The following is a 20,650-nucleotide window of genomic DNA, read 5'->3' on the forward strand; positions in this document are numbered from 1 at the left end:
TATGTTACCACCTTTTTGCTCATTTCCATTGCACCATGAGAGTCTCAGTTTGACCATGCAGGATAAGAAAACTCCCCCGCCCAACATGGAGGAGGAACTGATGATGGAAGCATAATGTCTACTCAAGAATGAGGAAGAAGGGGGGCTCCCCCTTCCCCACTTTTCCTTTGATTACAAAACTGTAGCTCACTTAGTTCTGGGCACAGCACCCTCTCGCCTGCCCTCCTGTAAGCTTCAAGGGCGTCCTGTTCTAATAAATCACTTCTTATCTATCACTTTGCCTCTCGCTAAATTCTTTCTTCACGGAGACAAAGCACCAGAGCTCCTTGGAGCCCCCCCAAACGCCACCTAGTGGTTTCAATACTACCTGCCTTACAGTTACTGTGAGGGTTAATATAAATAGCTAATAATAAATAACAGTAGCACCTATCTCCTACTACAATGATAATCACTCCAACTCTTCCTATTACTATTGTTATTATTACCTACAGCCTAGCAAGGACAGTGCGGAAGCTGAACTCTGACTAAGGAAGTCCGTTCTAAGTGCATAATTGGGCCTGGCTTGGGCAATGAAGGGGGAGAAAACATTGAAGAGTGAGCTCAAATGGTGGTGCTGAATGTGTGTGGTGGTGAGATAGGAAGCTCTGGAATTCTGGAGTGGTGCAGTGGAATCCTACAAAGGTGTTGGATTCAGCTTGGGTAAACTCTTAACACTTAAAGAGAGCAGTGTGCTATTGTTTTCCCGAGATTTAAAAAAACAAAACTTCAACTAGAAAAAAAAAATTTAACAAGGTGGACTTGGTGATCACTGTACTTGGTTTTTAGGAGAATAAAACAAATCAAAAGACATTTTCAGTGTCTTTTTCAGATTTATTTTTAAAAAGCAACTTCCAGGGTCTCTTGGGGGTCATAACAGATTCCTCCACTTCACCTATGCCCTCTGGGAAGTCAGACGATAAATTTATAGTGATGCTATGTGTTAACTAAAATGCTATAGGGGCACTGTGTAGAGTAGTTTGAGTAGTCAAAAGACCCCAGGATCTTGATTTTAGAAATCTCAAGTCAATTTCGTTATCTCACAGAAGGCTGAGACTAGACCTTAGAAGTGATCCGCTGTCCAAGCCCCTCATTTTACAGAAGATAAAAACAAGGCCCGGGGAGGTTAAATGATTTGTTCAAATTCCACAGAAATTTTTTATGGCAAGTCGACTAGGGAGTAATGACGTGTTAACTACAGCCAGCTGAGTGCTCGCTCCTATTGGCCATTAAGAAGTTTCAAAAAAAAAAGTAAGAAAAGAAAAGGGGGGTGGTGGTGCCTGCGGACAGAGGGAAGTAGCCGGAAGCCCTTGGATGGAAGAACGTGGCTATTTTCATTGTTTTTTTTGGGGGGGGTGGAGGAGTTGGCGCGTGCGACTCGGCAGGTCAGAGAATGGTGGTGTAGACACGTCTGTCAAAACTGCCCAGTTATCACACCCACCCAGACACAAATATCCCTTTCTCAGTGCCCGACTGCAGCCAGAGGAGGAAGCCAATTACGAGCTGCACCTCCGGCCGCGCGGAACCTACCTCCTCGCGCGCTGCCTCGGCTGCGTTGGGGCGCCAGAGCCTGAACCTGGAGTAGGCAGAGAAGTTTGCGAGCTCAGGCGCCGGGCTTGGGGGAGTCCGAGGTGAGGACTGGGTCAGGCTGCTCTCCGGGATGATGAGAGGGCGACCGTGGTCGAATAGGCGCCTGTTACTCGCCTGTGGCCCTCTCACGCCGACCAGCTTTGAAGGGTTGACACAGAAAGCTAGCCCAGCTCCTGGTCAGCTTGGTGTTGGGAGCTAGGAGCCATAGACGCCGCGTCGCCATGGAGACGAGACTGCGCGCGCCGGGAGACTAGGAAGCTGCGTAGGGACGAGGGGGAAGGGGCGGGGCGAGCCTGGGGCAGGGCTGAGGGGCGGGGCAGGGCTGAGGGGCGGGGCAGGGCGGGGGCGGAGCATGATCCGGGAGTCTAGGAAGGTACGCCGCCAGTGACCCGTGGCCAGTAGAGGTCGGCGGTTGGATTCCTACCGTGCAGAGAATTGACTGCATGCACCGTCGGACACACTCACTTGAGAGTCCGCATGTGCACCAGTTACTCTGAAAAGGGCAGAATGGAGGGGGATTGGAATTTCGTTGTCCATACCTGATCTTATTCATGGCGGGGAGAGGGGAAAAGACAGGGCGGATTCGTTGGTTTTAAACCTAACCTATGGAGTAAAAGATGTCTTGAGTTGGGAGAGAGGGTTGTCCGTGGATGTGGATGAACCCTGCAGGACTTGTTCCCCCAACCTTAGGTCGCTCTGAAAAGATTATGGGTTTCCTGGAGGGCTCTGGACGTGTTTCCCCACAGATCAGATTCAAATGATTAGAACCAGGGACCCTCCTCTCCCACTAGCGGGGGATATGAAATTGACATTGGCCAATGGAAGGTTTTACTGCTTAAATAAGTGGTTTGGTCACAGAAGAGGGTGGAGAGCATTTCTATTAGAAAATTCTAATTGTCCCTCAAGCTTGGCTTCTAGAAAGGAATTGGTTTTCTCCACTTTGGATGCAGGGAGTCACCAGGGTCGATTTGTTGCTAGGCACCGTGCTTTGAAGGAAGCCCACTTTCTGGAATCAAATCTGGATGCGAATTTCACTAAATAGCTATATGAGGTATAATCGCTCTTTAACCTCTTAGGTGCCCTCTGGGAATATGAACTTTGGTAGATGGTTGTCAGACTCAAATGACATAAAGTATATAAAGTTCTGACATGTAGAGATGCTTAAAAAAATGGTGAATTTTATAATTATATTTTAATAAAATGGAACCAGGTGGACCATTTCAGGAACCAAGGGTATACGGAGATTCTGCTATTTTAAAATTCTCCTGGGATTTCCCTGGTGGCACAGTGGTTAAAGAATCTCCCTGCCAGGGCAGGGGACACGGGTTTGATCCTGGTCCGGCAGCGGAGCAACTGGGCCCCTGCGCCAAAACTGCTGAGCCCGCGCACCTACAGCCGGAGCTCCGCAACAAGAGAAGCCACCGCAATGAGAGGCCCGTGCACCGCAACAAAGAGTAGCCCCCTCTTGCGGCAACTAGAGAAAGCCCGAGCGCAGCAGCGAAGACCCAACGCAGCCAAAAATAAATAAATTAAAAAAAAAATCTCTTAATCATCTATTCCCATTCACTTTAAATCTCCTTGGAGCCCTGGATGGTAGGAAAGAGGCAAAGGGAAAAAGCCAGAATGGAAGTTTCAGCATGGATGTTTTTTTAGAGCGCTCAGTGAAATCCTTGACAAATACATCCCTAGCTTGATAAGGACATAGCAAACTACTACCTCCTCTGTTATAGGAACACCCTTATATCTTAAGTTTGACTGAAGACTTTTTGTTCAATAAAGGCCAAGGAAAATTCATTATATTTCTTGATCAATACCTTTTAAAACATTCGTTTTGATGAATTTGCTTACTGTTGATAAATGGGTAATGTCTGACAATTCCCATTGTCCTGCTCCAAGGAAATGTAAGAAACCCCAAATCTAACTGATTAAACTTCCTCTTCACCCCTCTTTCCTGCAACAGAAGAGCTCAAGCCCATTTGTAGAATGTAGTGATTTCATTATTTATTTATTTATTTAATTTATTTTTGGCTGCATTGGGTCTTCGTTGCTGTGCGTGGGCTTTCTCTAGTTGCGGTGAGCAGGGTCTACTCTTCGTTGTGGTATGCGGGCTTCTCATTGCGGTGGCTTCTCTTGTTGCGGAGCATGGGCTCTAGAGCACAGGCTCAGTAGTTGTGGTGCACGGGCTTAGTTGCTCCGCGGCATGTGGGATCTTCCTGGACCAGGGCTCGAACCCGTGTCCCCTGCATTGGAAGGCGAATTCTTAACCACTGCGCCACCAGGGAAGCCCTCATTATTTATTTATTGTTCCTGAAAGAAGGGACAAAAATGGTTTAATGACCTTGGAGAATAAAAATATTTTCTCCACATGGAGAAGTGGTTAAAGAGATATGGTTTCCATTTTGGGCCAGGGTCTTCAAGTGCAAAGTGGGGATGATAAGACTACTTGCTCAGAACATGAACTGAGAGAAAATAAGCCCCTGACACAGAGCCTGGCACATGACAATTGATCAATAATGCTTAGCTATTATGATTACTTTTACTATAATATTATGTATGTGAATAAAAGTCTCTGCATCCAGGGTAGCTGTCAGGATTAAACATCATTAGGTAAAGTGCCTGGCCCAGGGCCTATTTAAACTCATGTTGGTTATTTTATTTCTCTCTGATGAAAAAACATTATTCTTTTGTTTTTTAAAAATTTTGTATATACATGAGATGATGTTCACTAACTTATTGTGGTAATCATTTCATGATGTATGTAAGTCAAATCATTATGCTGTACACCTTAAACTTATACAGTGCTGTATGTCAGTTATATCTCAATAAAACTGGAAGATTAAAAAAAAATTATGAGAGAAGGGGAGATGTCCCTGCCCCTCAATATTCTGTGGTTAATGTCACCACTGGTGTATAATTTCTATCAGTTGTGGGCTTCTATGTCACTGTTCCTCAAACACTGAGTGACTTTGGCCACTTCTGGGGCCCTAGACCTTTGGATGCTTTGGAGCTTTACACCTGTAGGCAGAGGACTAAGCAATGTGGACATAAGTGGTGTATTTTATAGTGAATAAAAGGATGGCAAGCTTAAAAAAAGAAAGAATTTACCTACCTCTGTAACTTTTGTACAGAAGTTATTTTTGGTGTTATACTCAAACGTAGAGCACAACTTAGCTCTGGCTGGTGCATTCAGGCCGCTGAATAAATTACAAAAGTATGTATCTAGTGAGAGTTTATTCTAACAAAGTGAAGGGGAAAAGCCAAACACACTTATAAAAATGTTGAATCACCCCACGACAACTATCTTAAACTCACAATTTTTAATGGTTAATTTTTTTGTTTTGTTTTGTTTTTTTGTTTTTGCGGTACACGGGCCTCTCACTGTTGTGGCCTCTCCCTTTGCGGGGCACAGGCTCCGGACGCGCAGGCTCAGTGGTCATGGCTCACGGGCCTAGCTGTTCCGCGGCATGTGGGATCTTCCCAGACCGGGGCACGAACCTGTGTCCCCTGCATCGGCAGGCAGACTCTCAACCACTGCGCCACCAGGGAAGCCCAATGGTTAATTTTTTTTTATCACAGACCTAATTGTTAGCAGAGCATCATAAAAAATGTTTAACATATAGTGTTTTTCTGATTATAAAAGTAGTACATGCTCATGACAGACAGCTTGCAAGATGAAGAGAAACAAAGAAAACAATAAAAACCACCTTAGTCAATAATTTTATTTTTCCTTCTAGTCTTTTTGTGTGCATGTGTATATTTACTTTATAAAACTTGTATTAGATAGCGTACACGTTGTTAGCATCCCTCTTTGCTTAACATTCTCTCCAATGTCTTAATGCGTCCCCAATGTCTTTAATAAGTTTTCAAAAACATTTTTAGTGGCTATACATTATATAGTATGTATAAACCACAATTTATCCATAATTTATTCAACCAGTCTCCAATTCGGAAATTTCTGACTCCTCTCCGGTATTTCCTTCTTTCAAGAATATTTATTGAGTGCTTATTTTATATTAGACACTACGCTAGGCATAAGATTTAAGTGGTGAACAGTAACTATAAAAATAAGGTTTTGGGGCTTCCCTGGTGGTACAGTGGTTGAGAGTCCGCCTGCTGTTGCAGGGGACACGGGTTCGTGCCCCGGTCCGGGAAGATCCCACATGCCGCGGAGCAGCTGGGCCAGAGCCTGTGCTCCGCAACGGGAGAGGCCACAACAGTCAGAGGCCCATGTACCGCAAAAAAAAAAAAAAAAAAAAAAAAGGTTTTGATGACATCTTTGTAAATAAATCTTTAATGGCATCTTTCATTCTTGGACTGAATTCCTAGGATTATGAAAACATAACTTCAAAAAGCAATTTTCCAGCTTCAAAGGCAAACTTAAGGAATAAAATTCTGAACTGTAAAATATTAACTTTTTGGAAAATTACCAACAACAGAATTAATATTTATTTTGTGCGAAGTGTGAACTTACCCAGAAGATGCTTTCTCGTTAGTGTCTGTGAAACATCAAGGGTATTTGAAGTGTATTGACTTTGGCTTTTCCCTCTAATTCTTTGCAGGATTTGCAGGTTTTCTCAATAGTGTGAGATCGTTTGAAGTATATGTAAATTGCCCTGCTTCCTCCTCTCACAGTTAAAATGTTAACTATTTCCAGCTTTCCTCTTGTAAACATAAGGCTTTTCTACATTTCTTTCATTTACCTTCCTGTGTGAAACATTTTGTATCTTTACACTTTTTAACCTAAAGGCAGACTTCTTTTTTCTAAACCCAAGTTATAACATATACATTCTTATAAGACACTAGATTTAACATATTCTGTAGTTAATTTTGGCCAAGAAACATCATGTAAGTTAACCAATGCATTTAGGGAATTTCATAGTAGAGGTTATTAAAGGTAATAATCCCCCCCAAACACACGCGCACACACACACACACACACACACACACACACCCCCTACTATTCTTTGACGACTAAATGTTCATATATAAGGTTGAACCCTATGAAATTGCCATTTGTGAATGAAAAATGGTCAACCAACTTCATATGGTTCTGTCTATATAAATATTTCATTAACTAGTTTATAATTTTTCCGCTTTCTCCAAATAGTTAACTTCCTGATTACCATACTAAGGATACTAAGGATATCCTTTATTATTGTACAAGATTATGTTTGCTTTGACTTTCATAAATGTTGGAATCTAGTCAGGAGAGTACCATAAAATGTTTGTTAATTATTGCAGAGACAGTAGAGGGAGCCTGGAGCCAAAACGTTGTTATTTTAAGTCTTGTGTAAATGATAATTGTCTTCCAATTCTTGATGTGTGGATGAATTTAAATATTAGGATATATGTGAAATAGCAATCTTTTTCTTTTTTAAAGGTTAGTTGTACTTAATCACTTCAATAAGATGGGAAGGGGAAGGTTGGCCACCAGTTCAGGCTAGACCCCATCAGAGTTCACAGTGGAACCAACCTGAACCCCACTGTTCTCTGCTCTTCTCTGAGTCATGCTGAAGACAGTACGTGGCCACACTGACAAATTTGTGCTCCACAGATTTCCCTCTTTCAACCCATAAGGTGGATCACCCCATTTCCATGGGCATTATGTCCTGATTCTTCTTCGTCTTTTTTTTTTTTTTTTTCAGTTTAGCCACGCAGCGAGGCATGCGGAATCTTAGTTCCCAGACCAGGGATGGAACCCGTGCCCGCTGCAGTGGAAACACGGAGAAACACGGAGTACTAACAACTGGACCAGCAGGGAAGTCCCTCCTGATTCTTCTTTATTCCATCAGAACTTCAAAATATGTTATCACCTCCAATTGTGTGTCTTAATTTAAGGTGATTGTAGTTTAGTTGATTGTTTCCTCCAGACATATAAGGAGGCACTTTGATCCTGTCTTCAACTCACATCCTTCTGGGAAGGTTTGTAATAAATGACCAATCCTTTCACAGAGTGGGAAACTTCATTAGCCTTAATTAACGACATTGTCTCTTGCTGACCTGTCCTTGACCATCTTTATCCTCAGTCCAATCTTTTGTTAATTCCACACCCTACCCTGCTGTTACAGAAAGGTCCCCAAGGCAGTTGGTGGTGACACCACTCTTCTTCACTGTGGGTAGTCTACAGAGGGCTCCAAGTCCCTGAGGTAACATGAGTCCCTAAATCTAGAGGTAAGATGAAGTCCTGCTCTACTGTAAAAACCTTACAGGAATCCACAGAATTTAGATAGAACCAATTTGCTGTGGCAGGGTTTCCTAACTGGTGTTAAGGGGAAATTCTTTCGATGTATTAATAACAACCAGAGAAAAAAGTATTCTCCAGGAAAACAGTTTGTTTACCAGGGTGGGGATTTTTGTTTTTTTGGTTTGCTTTTATTTTTGTTTTCCTTAATGTAGGGAGTCTCAGAGGAAGACTTTGTCAGTCTAATATACTTTGTCAGTCTCTCAGAGGGAGATTTCAAATGTATAGCCTTTCTCAAATTTGTTTTACTAGGAAATTTCACTTCTTTTCTTAGCGTCATTTGGGAATTCTTAGAATACTAGATACTTCCTTTGTGATTTGGAAGATAGCTCCAAGTGAGAAAAATGCCCTGTCTCTCCCCAACTCAATCAGGAGTCAGCTAACCTAAAATTCTAATGGAAAAAGCAAACAAATCTGGGAATTTTAACCAACTATTTATAAGAGGAAGGGTGATATTGTAAAAACTAAGTACAAGTAGAAGAATTGTTCATGAAAGCTGGAAAAGTGCATGTTGGAAAAAATATCCCATTAGAGTGTAACCCTCTTTTTTTTTTAACTACTTCTTTCCTCTCAATTAATAAACAAGCTTAAGTCAAATAGCCTTAAAACAAACTAAAATAAATAAAAACCAGGACACTTGGCCCTTGGAAGTTCCCTATTTCCCTCTCCTCTCTGTGCGAGTCTCCTTACCCATCGGCGTCCATCTTCTAATTTTCAGTCACTGCCCAGCATTGCCGAAACTGCTCTGGTAAACAGTGCCAGCTTCAATGGGCGGGGACCTTCTGGTTCCTGCCTTACTGGAACAGAGGCTGCATTTGACACAGTTACTTCTCACTACTTTCTGAAACTCTAATCTTTTAGCTTTCATACACATCTTTCTCTCAGTTCTCCTAATTCATGGGCTTCTTTGTAGTGTTTCCTGCCAGTGTGGACCCTCTAAAAACCTTGGTGCGCCCCAAGATCCCACGCCACATCATCTCCCTGGGGATTCAGCCACACTAATGGCTCTATCACCTACGTGCTGACTAGCCTTAAACTTTCCACTGGGGGCTTCCCTGGTGGCACATTGGTTAAGAATCCGCCTGCCAATGCAGGGGACATGGGTTCGAACCCTGGTCCAGGAAGATCCCACATGCTGAGGAGCAACTAAGCCCGTGTGCACCACAACTACTGAGCCTGAGCTCTAGAGCCTCCGAGCCACAACTACTGAGCCTGCATGCCACAGCTACTGAAGCCCTTGAGCCTAGAACCCGTGCTCCGCAACAAGAGAAGCCACCACATGAGAAGCCCACGCACCGCAACGAAGAGTAGCCCCTGCTCGCTGCAACTAGAGAAAGTCTGCGCACAGCAAGGAACACCCAACGCAGCCAAAAAAAAAAAAAGAATCAACGCAAAGGCTACTTTAAATAAAAAACAAACAAAAACTTTCCACTGGGCTTCAGGCTCATATAATCTAACTATGTGCTGGACAGACGCACTTAAATATCCCATAGGCATCTCAAACTTTGTCTAAACCTGAACTTATTAATTTTCCCTCTGCCCTAAATGTCAGAGTCACCATGACATCCCTGTCATTAAATCCATCAGGAATTTTTCATTTCATCTTATTTGACCTTTCAGCCATATTTGACACTGTTAATACTCCCTTATTCACAAAACACCTCTTGGTTTCTGTGGGTCTATTCCTTGTTGCTGTGACACTATACCTTCCTGATTTTCATCCTATCTCTCTAGCTACCACTTTTTTTTCTTTGGGCCAGGTTTTATTTCTCTACCTGAAATTTAAATATTAGAATTTCTTGACTCTCTCCTGGGCTCCTGCATCAGTGAGTGATCTATTGCTGCATAACCTCAAAATTTTGTGGCGTAAACCGAGCAGATATTTTATTTGTTCATGATTCTGTGGGTCAGCAAATTGGGTCTGGCTTGGCTGAGGGGTTCTGCTGCTCTTGCCTGTGGTCACTCAGGCAGCAAAAGTCATCTAATAGCAAATTGAGGCCTGGCTGATCGAACATGAACTTATGAACATGCGCGGTGGTTAGCGACAGCTGCTGGCTGAACCTCCCTCTCATTGTCACTTATGCTTAAGAAGGCTCATCTAGGCTTCTTAACGTGGCAGGCTCAAGGGCAAGAGTGGAAGCTGAAGGCATCTTGATATCCAGGGTCTGAGTCCCCCAACATTACTTTCCCTGTTTTCTGTTGGTCCAAGCAAGTCACAACGCTGGTCCAGCTTTAAGAGATCTGGAGAAATAAAGTCTACCTCTTCATAGGATGCAAAATCATGTTGTAAAGAGTCATGCAAACCAGGATGAGAGGAATGTGTGGGCTTTTTTTTACACTATACTACAACCCCCTTCTTACTGTGCATTACAATCTTACTCTGTATTCATTTCCTAACAGAGCTCATACATTCATCTGGCTCATTACCCATGGATAACACCATCAACAACTCGCTAATATATGTGTCCTTCCAGACCTTACCTCTGAACGTGTATAGCATGTTCATCCTTAACCTCTTCACTTGGATATAACAATAATACTTCAAGCTCATTAGCTCTAAAAATATAATAATGATCTTCCTCCAGAAATGTTGTCCTACTTCAGTGTTTACTATCTTAGTGAGTATAACCATCAGCAAGAAGCCTGGACAAATAACTCTTTTTTTTTTTTTTTTTGCGGTACGGGGGCCTCTCACTGTTGTGTCCTCTCCCGTTGCGGAGCACAGGCTCCGGACGCGCAGGCTCAGCGGCCATGGCTTACGGGCCCAGCTGCTCCGTGGCATGTGGGATCTTCCCGGACCAGGGCGCAAACCTGTGTCCCCTGCATGGGCAGGCGGACTGTCAACCACTGCGCCACCAGGGAAGCCCCAAATACCTCTTTTTTATTTCCCATTTCTATTTCCATTTCTATTTCTATTTCCATTTCTATTTCTATTCCCATTTCTATTTCCCATTTCTCCATAACTGAGTTAAGTCATGTCATCCTGAATAATTCTCCACGCCATGTGCTTTTCTCTATGTCTACTTCTACCACTTTAGACCAAACTACCAGCACCCCTTACTTGAATTACCGCAACATTCTCCTAAGGTCACTATAACTACTCTTGTCTCCTCCACCAAATCCATTCTCCAAGAGCCAGAGTGATCTTTTAAAATGTGATTTGAGAACTTTTTGCTCAAGATGACAAACTACACACATATTTATCACCTCTTCCTGCCAACACCTTTATAAAGATCATATAAAAATAGAAAAAGTCTAAATCCACAACAAAGAGAATGGGGGTAGACAGACTGGTCTTAGAGAGTATGATGAGGCAGGAGCTGAAGTCTATTGAAAAATGTACTGCTACAGAAGCTAGTAGTGCATTGTGATTACATTTTCTTTCTTGAACAGTCTTTTTTTTTGTCTTTCTTTCTGTTTTTTTTTTCTTTCTGTTGTTCATTGTCTGCCTGTATCATATCTTTAAATTCTCAAAACTACATGCTTGGTTAAATCCACATCCCTGGTTAAATCCAGTTCTCTACCTTCTTCCTCTCTGTATCAGCTCAGCCGACTGTGGCTAATGGAAAACACATGACTAGTTTCACTTTAAATTCATTATGGTTAACCACAAGGGGGTGGTCAATGCTGCCCTACCATCATGCCACATGCCACATGTCCATCTGCTCTCCCTCTCCTGCACCAGTGGTCTTCAAACTGTGGTTGCTTTCAAGAAGAGAATAGTTAAGGGAATGGGCTCCTGGATGCTCAACATCTGTCTGGACTCTTTCCTAAAAAGTTTCTGCTTCTCCTCTCACTTTACAAAATAAAGGCATACCTCTCAACCACCTTAAACCTCAGAGGTGGCCCCCATGCTGTACATGCCTCCTGGGCCAAGCCAAAGGGCAGTTATTTTTCATGATGGAGCAAGTTGTCATAAACATGTTGGATTGTCTGTCTTCCTCTGTTCTAAGTATATTTCAGTTAAAGGGAAACCAGCATTAGAAATAGGGTATTTTGGCCCACACTGATATGTTTTCAGTGTAATATATCATTGAGTGGAGCGGTGGAAGTGATGACAGGTTTTGTTGAAAGACCTAGACTCCTCCACCCCTGGGACTATTGTCAAGATCCTAGAGCATTCTTGGGGGGAGTTCAGGAGAACAAAGAGGATTGGTGAAAAATACTGAATGCTAAAAATGGCTTTTAAGATGTATTTAGTATTGGCAAATCTTTTTAGCTATTCTTAGTATTCATCCTTAGGGCCATGCCATTAGCTAGAAAGAATTTGAACAGCAAATCAGTGTAAGTTAATAACACTGATTCTTTACAGTGTAACTGGAATGATTTCTGGGACTACTAATTTTTAGTAGATGCATTAGATAAAAGCTACAGATAAAACTTTTATGTGATTTCCTCCAGATTGGGTGTATATTATTAAATAATGTAGTTAGTACCTATTTTATTAAATCATATCATGAAGTATTTATTTCAATTACAGTTAATCCTCATCTTCTAAAGTGTTAAATATTGTCTACCTCCTATTAAAATAATGGTTGCTAGATTCAAATTTTTTTTTTCTAGCTGGCTATACATTTCAATTTTGTAAAACAAATAGAAAAATCTAATTATGATGTCTAATTAAATGAATGGAGTTGTTTCTAATTTTTATTTGAAATTTTAATTAAATTATTCTCAAAAACAGAATGTTAGAGATCAATATATGCACATAAATATAAATGCTATTATTTAAATAAACAATAACAAGATAGTTAGCAATGACAATTAGAAGTGATTAATAGTAGGAATAATTAAACAAATATATGAAGAAAAATATAACAATATTTTAATAGTTCTCCTTTGATATAGCAACTTATTTTATCTTTTAAAAATACTCTATATTGGATATTTAAATTTTGTAGGCTATGTTATTGTATATTCTTAAGATCTATAAACATATTTTAAAAGGAGAATATAAATACAAAGTACTAATTAAACAGATATTATCTGTATTTAATAAAAAATAACAATGACATGTTTTCTTCTGTTTCATGATGTAGTAGGTTATTTTATTTTGTTATTTTTATTTGTTTATTTTTATAAATTTATTTATTTATTTATTTATTTTTGGCTGTGTTGGGTCTTCGTTGCTGTGCACTGGCTTTTCTCTAGTTGTGGTGAGTGGGGGCTACTCTTCGTTGCGGTGCGCGGGCTTCTCATTGCGGGGGCTTCTCTTGTGGAGCACAGGCTCTAGGCGCACGGGCTCCAGTAGTTGCGGCACACGGGCTTAGCTGCTCTGTGCCATGTGGTATCTTCTCATCCAGGGCTTGAACCTGTGTCCCCTGCATTGGCAGGCAGATTCTTAACCACTGCATCACCGGGGAAGTCCTATAGTAGGTTATTTTTAATCTTTCTATTTTCTTTTCCAGTAATATTTCTATGAACTGCCTACACCCTTTAAGACATCCATTTTTCCTTTTATGTAGTGGTAAAACTGAATACAGTCAAATGTAAATTTTTTTTGACTTGCAGCTCTGCTATTATCAAGTCCATATTATAGAAGTTTATAGACTGAATAGAACTTGCCAAGATTTACATTTGCACTCTCTGCAGACAGATAAACTCTAGCTTTTATTTGGACAAGATATCAACAATATTTTGTGTTTTCTACAGTTTTATTAAAATCTTCATAAAAATCAAGAAAATGATTTGAAACTCCATTTTCAAATTAAAATACCTAAGAGTGGGTAAACATTTTTTTGTTGTTGTTATTTGACTCATTTCTATATATTGTAGAAAGCATGATCATAGGTAAGATTTGACAGAATGAGCTCTGCACCATAAGGGGCTGTACTGGATTGAACAGTGTCCCCCCAGAAGTCATGTCCACCTGGAACCTGTGAATGTGACCTTATTTGGAAATAGGGTCAAGTTAAAAGGAGGTCATACTGGAATATGGTGGGCCCTCAATCCAATATGACTGGTGTTCTTGTAAGAAGGAAATTTGCACACACACACAGAGGGAAGATGGCCACGGGGAGATGGGGGCAGAAATTGGAGTGATGAACCTAGAAGCCAAGGAGTCCCAAGGAGTGCCAGAGCCTCCAGAAACTAGGAGAGGCTCAAAACAGATTCTTCCCTAGAACCTCAGAGGCAGCATGGCCCTGCTAACAGCTTGATTTTGGACTTCTAGTCTCCAGAACTGTAAGGATTAATTTTTTGCTTGTTTGTTTTAAACCACCTGGTTTGCACTACATTGCTGTGGCAGCCCTAGCAACTTAATACAGAGGCCGATGTACTTGTTCTCAAATTTCCCCACAGGACATTTCTAGTTCCAACCTGTGAATCAGTATATGGTACTCTACTCAGTTCCACAGCGCCACAAAGGGAGGATACAATCATGCGTGTTGGTCGTGTGGTTAGCCCAAATTAATTCTGTGCTCACTGTTTTCAACTGAACAGTGGTGTTTCTTTGGGAGACCACAAAACCGTTTGATTAATTTAGAGGTATTTCCCTGTCTAATCCCGGACTTGTGAAATTCATTCTCCGTATGTGTCTTCACAGTCTCCTCCTCTGCCACGTCCAATACAAAATTATTTTCTGCATATTGTACAGCATGCTCTGGTTCAGCTCTTTTCCTCCCTAATCCAGTGTGTCCTTCCTTCTATCGTTAAAACAACCCAGTCTGGGACTTTCCTGGTCGTCCAGTGTTAAGACTCCACAGGGGCACTTCCACCACAGCAGCCCAGGTTCCACCCCTAGTCAGGAACAAGGATCCCACAGGCTGCACGGAATGGGCAAAATGTAAAAAAACAAAAAGCAAAAACAAACCAAAAAACCCAATCCATTTAGGCTCCTGTTTCAGTGATATCTGGGTCATGCCTGTGATATCACAGTAGTTCCCATCTTCATGATCCTGAACTTTCAGAAAACATTGTCACAATATTCACATTAAAAATTAACCTAGGGGGGCTTCCCTGGTGGCGCAGTGGTTGAGAGTCCGCCTGCCGATGCAGGGGACACGGGTTCGTGCCCCGGTCCGGGAAGATCCCACATGCCGCGGAGCGTCTGGGCCCGTTGAGCCATGGCCGCTGAGCCTGCGTGTCCGGAGCCTGTGCTCCGCAACGGGAGAGGCCACAACAGTGAGAGGTCCACGTACTGCAAAAAAAAAAAAAAAAAAAAAAAAAAAAAAAATTAACCTAGGAATAAAGACACAGACCTACTAGAGAATGGACTTGAGGATATGGGGAGGGGGAAGGGTAAGCTGGGACAAAGCCAGAGACAAGCATGGACATATATACACTACCAAACATAAGGCAGATAGCTAGTGGGAAGCAGCCGCATGGCACAGGGAGATCAGCTTGGTGCTTTGTGACCGCCTGGAGGGGTGGGATAGGGAGGGTGGGAGGGAGGGAGACGCAAGAGGGAAGAGATATGGGAACATATGTATGTGTATAACTGATTCACTTTGTAATAAAGCAGAAACTAACAACAACAAAGAAATTAACCTAGGGCTTTCCTGGTGGCGCAGTGGTTGCGAGTCCGCCTGCCGATGCACGGGACACGGGTTCGTGCCCCGGTCCGGGAAGATCCCACATGCCGTGCAGCGGCTGGGCCCGTGAGCCATGGCCGCTGAGTCTGCGCGTCCGGAGCCTGTGCTCCGCAACGGGAGAGGCCACAACAGTGAGAGGCCCGCGTACCGCAAAAAAAAAAAAAAAAAAAAAATTAACCTAGCACTATCTCTGCAATAGGAGAGTGGCTCCATTTTGATGTTTGACAGCCAAGAGCTTTAGACCTTATCCCTTCATCTCCCCGACAGCCCTACATCCGGGTAAGCTGCTAAGAAAGCCTGAGCGCTCTCTCCTTTGGTGCTGGCGGAGATTCAAGCCACACAAGTCCCTGCTCGTACTGGGAACCCTCACCCCCCCATCCCCTCACCACAATAAAAACCCCAAGCCAGTACGTCTCCTACCTCAGCTCTCTCAAGGCATTCTGGACCTGCTTGAGAGGCCTGCCCTGCCCTTCTCAGGGACCTCAGTGGTGTAAATATTCAATCTTTCCATAGCCTCTTGGTGTGTGCATCAGTATCAACATCCGGACCCAATTTCGGGGTGGGGATCTATCCTGATTATTCAAGGTGGCCTCTATAATCTTAATTCAAAGCACAACAGTTAATTCATAGGCCAGGTCAAACTTGGACTGTTAACGCCATGATCACACACACTTATGTTGCACACCTAACTCACATCACTGGAAGTGAGGCAACAATGGGTGACCCATTATTGTGAACTGCAAATCGTGGTTGCCAACATCAGTGGTGAGGCGAAAAATCAGTGAGTGATGGTAACGACTGGACAGTATCCATTTGACACTAAAAACAGCCCTGCTTTCAGTCCTTATATTTTTGGCCACTGTACGGGTGTTGTACTACCCCTACTCCTCAATTCTTCACCCATCACTGAATCCCATAACTTTTCGCATCCTTGGGAGGGGCTTCCCAGGACACAAGATTTTCAGTGCTAAAACTGGGATTATTACAATGAGAGACCTTAAACAAGCACTGTTTGGTTAACCCCCATTGAATTCCTGACCAACAGAAACCATGAGACATGATAATTAATTCTTGTTTTTTTTAAGCCACTAAGTTTTGTGGTGATTTGTTATGCAGTAATAGAGAACTGAAACAGCAACTCAAACTGCCTAAGTTGGGTCCCTGATCTTTTCCCTTAAACCTATTCTTCCCAGTCTTCCCTTCTACTTATATGACAGCTCCTTTCTTCCAGTTGCTCAGTTCAAAACCTTTATAGTCATTCTTGGCTCTATTTTTTCCCTCTCACATCCAACTATTCACTAATCATGTTGGTTCTACCTTCCAAATATATCCAGATTCTGACCACTTCTCCTATCCTTCACTGCTACAACAACCCTACTTCAAGCCACTGTCATCTCTTGCTTAGATTATTTCAATTATCTCCTAACTAGTTTCCCTGCTTCCTCCCTTGCCCCCTTCAGCCTCTTTCCGACACAATATCCAGAGTGGTCCTGTTAAAATGTACATTAAATTGTGTCACTCCATTGCTCAAAATTCTCTCAAGGTTTCCCATCTCTCCTATAATAAAAGTCAAAGTCCTTGCTATGACTTACACAGTCCTGCACTCTCTGCTCCCCATTACTTCTTTCTTTGTTCCTCTCTAAGTCTCCCTCTTGGTCAGTCTGCTCCAGCCACATGAGCTTCCTTGCTGTTGTTCGAACACAGTAAGCACATTCATGTCTTAGGGCTATTGTACTTTCTGTCCCCTTTGCCTAGAATGCTGTTCCATTTGCCTAGAATGCTGTCCCCTTTGCCTAGGTGGTTGTTTGTTTTGCTGCCTTGTTTTCTGGAGGCTACTGTCTCAGTGAGGCCTTCCCTGCTCAGAACACCTAAAATTGCAACCCCCAGCCTGAGTCTTCCTATTCTCCTTCCTTGCTTTACTTTCCTCGCAGTACTTTTCATTATCTGTCATACCATACATTCTATATATTTACCTTGTTAATTGTTTGTCTCCTCCACTGACATGAAAGTTCTGAGAGGGCAAGGATTTCTGTCTGTTTTGTTCATTGTGTTATCCCTAGAGCCTAGAGAACAGTGCCTGAGACACAGCAAACTCTCAGGAAACTTATTGTTCAATGAACAGTCATCATAGTATATGCACTGTATATACTATACATAGTATATACATGCATTGATTTTCAAATATAGAATCAGCACTTAGGAAGATAACAGAAGACAATCATGATTACAGAACAGAATGCAAGTGCTGTCAACCTTAAGGATGTTAAAGTATGATGCAGCGGTTTAGGGATGGAAGGAAGAGGAGACGTACAGAGAAGGAAGGGATGCCAGTATCTCCATCCTGCAAAATATCAGAGCCAAGAGATACTCTCTCTGGTGGTTGGAAAAAGAAGTATAGTTATAAGCACAAAATCGAAAGTTAGAAGCATAACTAAAAGAACTAAGAACAATGAGTTGACTACAGGAACATGGGAGAGAGATGCGAGTGGTGATCTTAAGTCACAGCTGTAAGTCAACAGATAATATTGGCAATATCTATCTTGGCCTGATTTCCCTAGAAAATAGAGCTTGAGGCAAAGCTTAAGGGCTTATGCCTTATTAGGAGGTACAACCCCAGTTCTGTGAGCGTTAGGGAGGAAGACAGGCAGAGAAGATCCGGCAGCAAGTACAAGGTGCTGAGTTACTGCACTGGCCATTGCTTCATAAAATGCCATGAATAACCAGAGCTGGTTCCTCAGCAGGTGACCACTCAGTCACAAAGAACCTCTTTGGACAGGCTGGATGGAAATATTGTGCCCAGAACAATCCATCAGAGGGAAAAAGGAAGAGAAAACATATCTCCCATCTGTCTCTGCCTTCTCTCTTCCACTGGTCAAAATTTGCTGCCTGGAGAGTTTAATCTCCCACACATGCAGGTTGTGTCACTTGGGCCCTGTAGTAGCCACTGGGGAAGTAGATCTCAGCATGTGGCCTGATGGCTTCCTGCAGTGGAAACAGAAGCTCAGACTTAGTTGGTGACCATTGGGATGGCCTGGGTGGAGTGAGCTGGGAGACTGGGAGAAAGGTAAGGTTGAGGAAATCTGAGTAAGCACGTATGATGTATCTGATATAATGCCCAAATCTGATAAATCAAGAGACACAGATATAAGCATTTTTTGGAGATAAGAAGGAGACTATTAGAAGAATAAAACCAGAAGAGATTTAAAGTGGTTCCCTCTGGGGTGGGGAAGAGGTTGGAAAGCAGAATGTTGCTTATTATTATGATTAGCTCTTCTGGACAATTTTATTAATGCATGAATTACATTGTAAACATTATTTTTTAAAACCTCACAAACTAGGTTTTATCACTCCCTTTTCCCAAATTCTTCAATGACGCCCCATTGCTTGTAGGATAGTTAAACATGTTGAACAAAGTATTTCCAAAGGAAACATTAGCTCTCAGATACTGCCAATTAATATTCTTGATATCTGTATCATCTAAATTTGTTCTATTATAAATGTACTATTCAAATGCCAGTGATTTTGTACTAACCCTGCCACAGGTACAATATTTAAAGGAAAAAAGTGCAATTGTCCATGCTGAGTTTTAGAAGTTTCAGTTTTGAACTAAAGTCCCTGACTCTCAGGGGCCTGCAGTTCTCTCTGGCTCACTGTAAACTATTCCCTCTTGCTTTCTGCTCAAGCCATATTGGTCACCTTTCTGTTTCGTGGACCCCCCCAACTCTTCCACCTCAGGGCTTTTGCACCAGAATGCTCTCTTTACTACCCATGATCCCCCTCCCCATGCCATCTCTCAACATACCAACTCCAGTCTTTATACTGAGCTTCAGTTTCCACATATCATCTACACGATATTTGCCAACTCAAGATGTAATGCTTACCATATTATTTTACCTTAAATTGATAGCTTTGTTAAACTTAAAAACTTTCACTTTACAAGGAAACTTTACCTGCCAACAGCAATGGAAAACAAATATCACCTGTCATAAACTGCAAAACTGTAAAATAAATACATAACAAGGACAATAATAATACTGGCTTGGCCAAAAGGTTCATTTGGGTTTTTCCATAAGATGTTATGAAAAACCCGAGTGAACTTTTTGGCCAATGCTATATCTCTCTGTATCACTAGTGGTCCATGTAACATGCTTTGCAACACCCTAGTTTAGTTACCTGACATTTTTCTCATTTTTGAGTTATAAGTTTAAATATTCTTTTTTTTTTCCCCAGGGAAATCTCTCATTCCCTAACAGGACCAAGCTCCTGTGTTGTGCACTTACACAGCTCCTGGGCCATTGCTGTATAATGCTTATGAACTTAGAGCACCTGTGGTTATGTACTTGTGGAATTATTTTTAAATGTCTGCCTCTCCCACTGGGCTTAAACTTCATGAGAACAGGATGTGTGTTGATTTTGCTCATCTCACATCTCCTCCGTATATTTCCAATGTGGAACCCATTTGTTAACGCTTTAAAAAGACTCATGGAATGAATAAATGAATACCTGTATGAGATTATCACCTGACATCAACCAACTTCCTTTGTTTTGTTTCCATGCCCACCAATCCATCTTCTGAGTGTCTTCAAATTCTTCCTGAAAGGAAGCAGAGTAAAAATAAGTAATGTAGGAGTGAAGGAGTAGAGGGATGCCAGGAAGAGGGTGGCCTGGGTGGCAAATTAGAGTTACCAAAAATGGCTGCAACAGTATGTCCTATCCCATGTGTCCTTGTGCAGAGGGACTTTGTCACTCTCCCTTTAAGAGTTGAGCCTGGGGGCTTCCCTGGTGGCGCAGTAGTTGAGAGTCCGCCTGCCGATGCAGGGGACATGGGTTCGTGCCGCGGTCCGGGAGGATCCCACATGCCGCGGAGCGGCTGGGCCCGTGAGCCATGGCCGCTGAGCCTGTGCGTCCGGAGCCTGTGCTCCGCAACGGGAGAGGCCACAGCAGTGAGAGGCCCGCGTACCGCAAAAAAAAAAAAAAAAAAAAAAAAAAAGAGTTGAGCCTGATTCCCTCCCCTTGAATCTAGGTCGGGCTGAGTGACTCACTTAACCAACACATGTGACTTCCAAGGCAGGTCAGAAAAGGCTTGTAGCTTCCACCTGTCTCTCTCAGAACACTCACTGCCTGGCTGCGCGTCTCAGGACACTCCCTCACAGAGCTCAGTCAATGGTTGTGAAGAGCTGAGAAGAGCCTAAGCCAATGGTTGCCATCCCCACCTGAGCCCAATCTTCAAGTCACCTCAGCTCAGGCATCA

General features: G+C 42.5%; 1 protein-coding gene across 6 annotated transcripts in view; it reads right to left on the reverse strand.

The window, feature by feature from the left end:
* ERICH2 (glutamate rich 2) overlaps positions 1 to 20,328 on the reverse strand; it is a 49,787-nt gene extending 29,459 nt beyond the window's left edge. For 4 of the 6 annotated variants that reach the window (XM_060151448.1, XM_060151446.1, XM_060151442.1 and 1 more), the window contains exon 1: positions 1,567 to 1,841. The gene's annotated coding sequence lies outside the window, so the exon portion shown is untranslated. Of the gene's footprint in view, positions 1 to 1,566; positions 1,842 to 19,902; positions 19,993 to 20,085 lie in introns of those variants that run through there. The other 2 variants (XM_060151447.1, XM_060151444.1) reach the window with 1 other exon arrangement.
* Between the last annotated feature and the right edge of the window lie 322 nt (positions 20,329 to 20,650).

This window comes from Lagenorhynchus albirostris, chromosome 6 (assembly GCF_949774975.1).
Source record: "Lagenorhynchus albirostris chromosome 6, mLagAlb1.1, whole genome shotgun sequence".
Lineage (NCBI taxonomy): Eukaryota > Metazoa > Chordata > Mammalia > Artiodactyla > Delphinidae > Lagenorhynchus > Lagenorhynchus albirostris.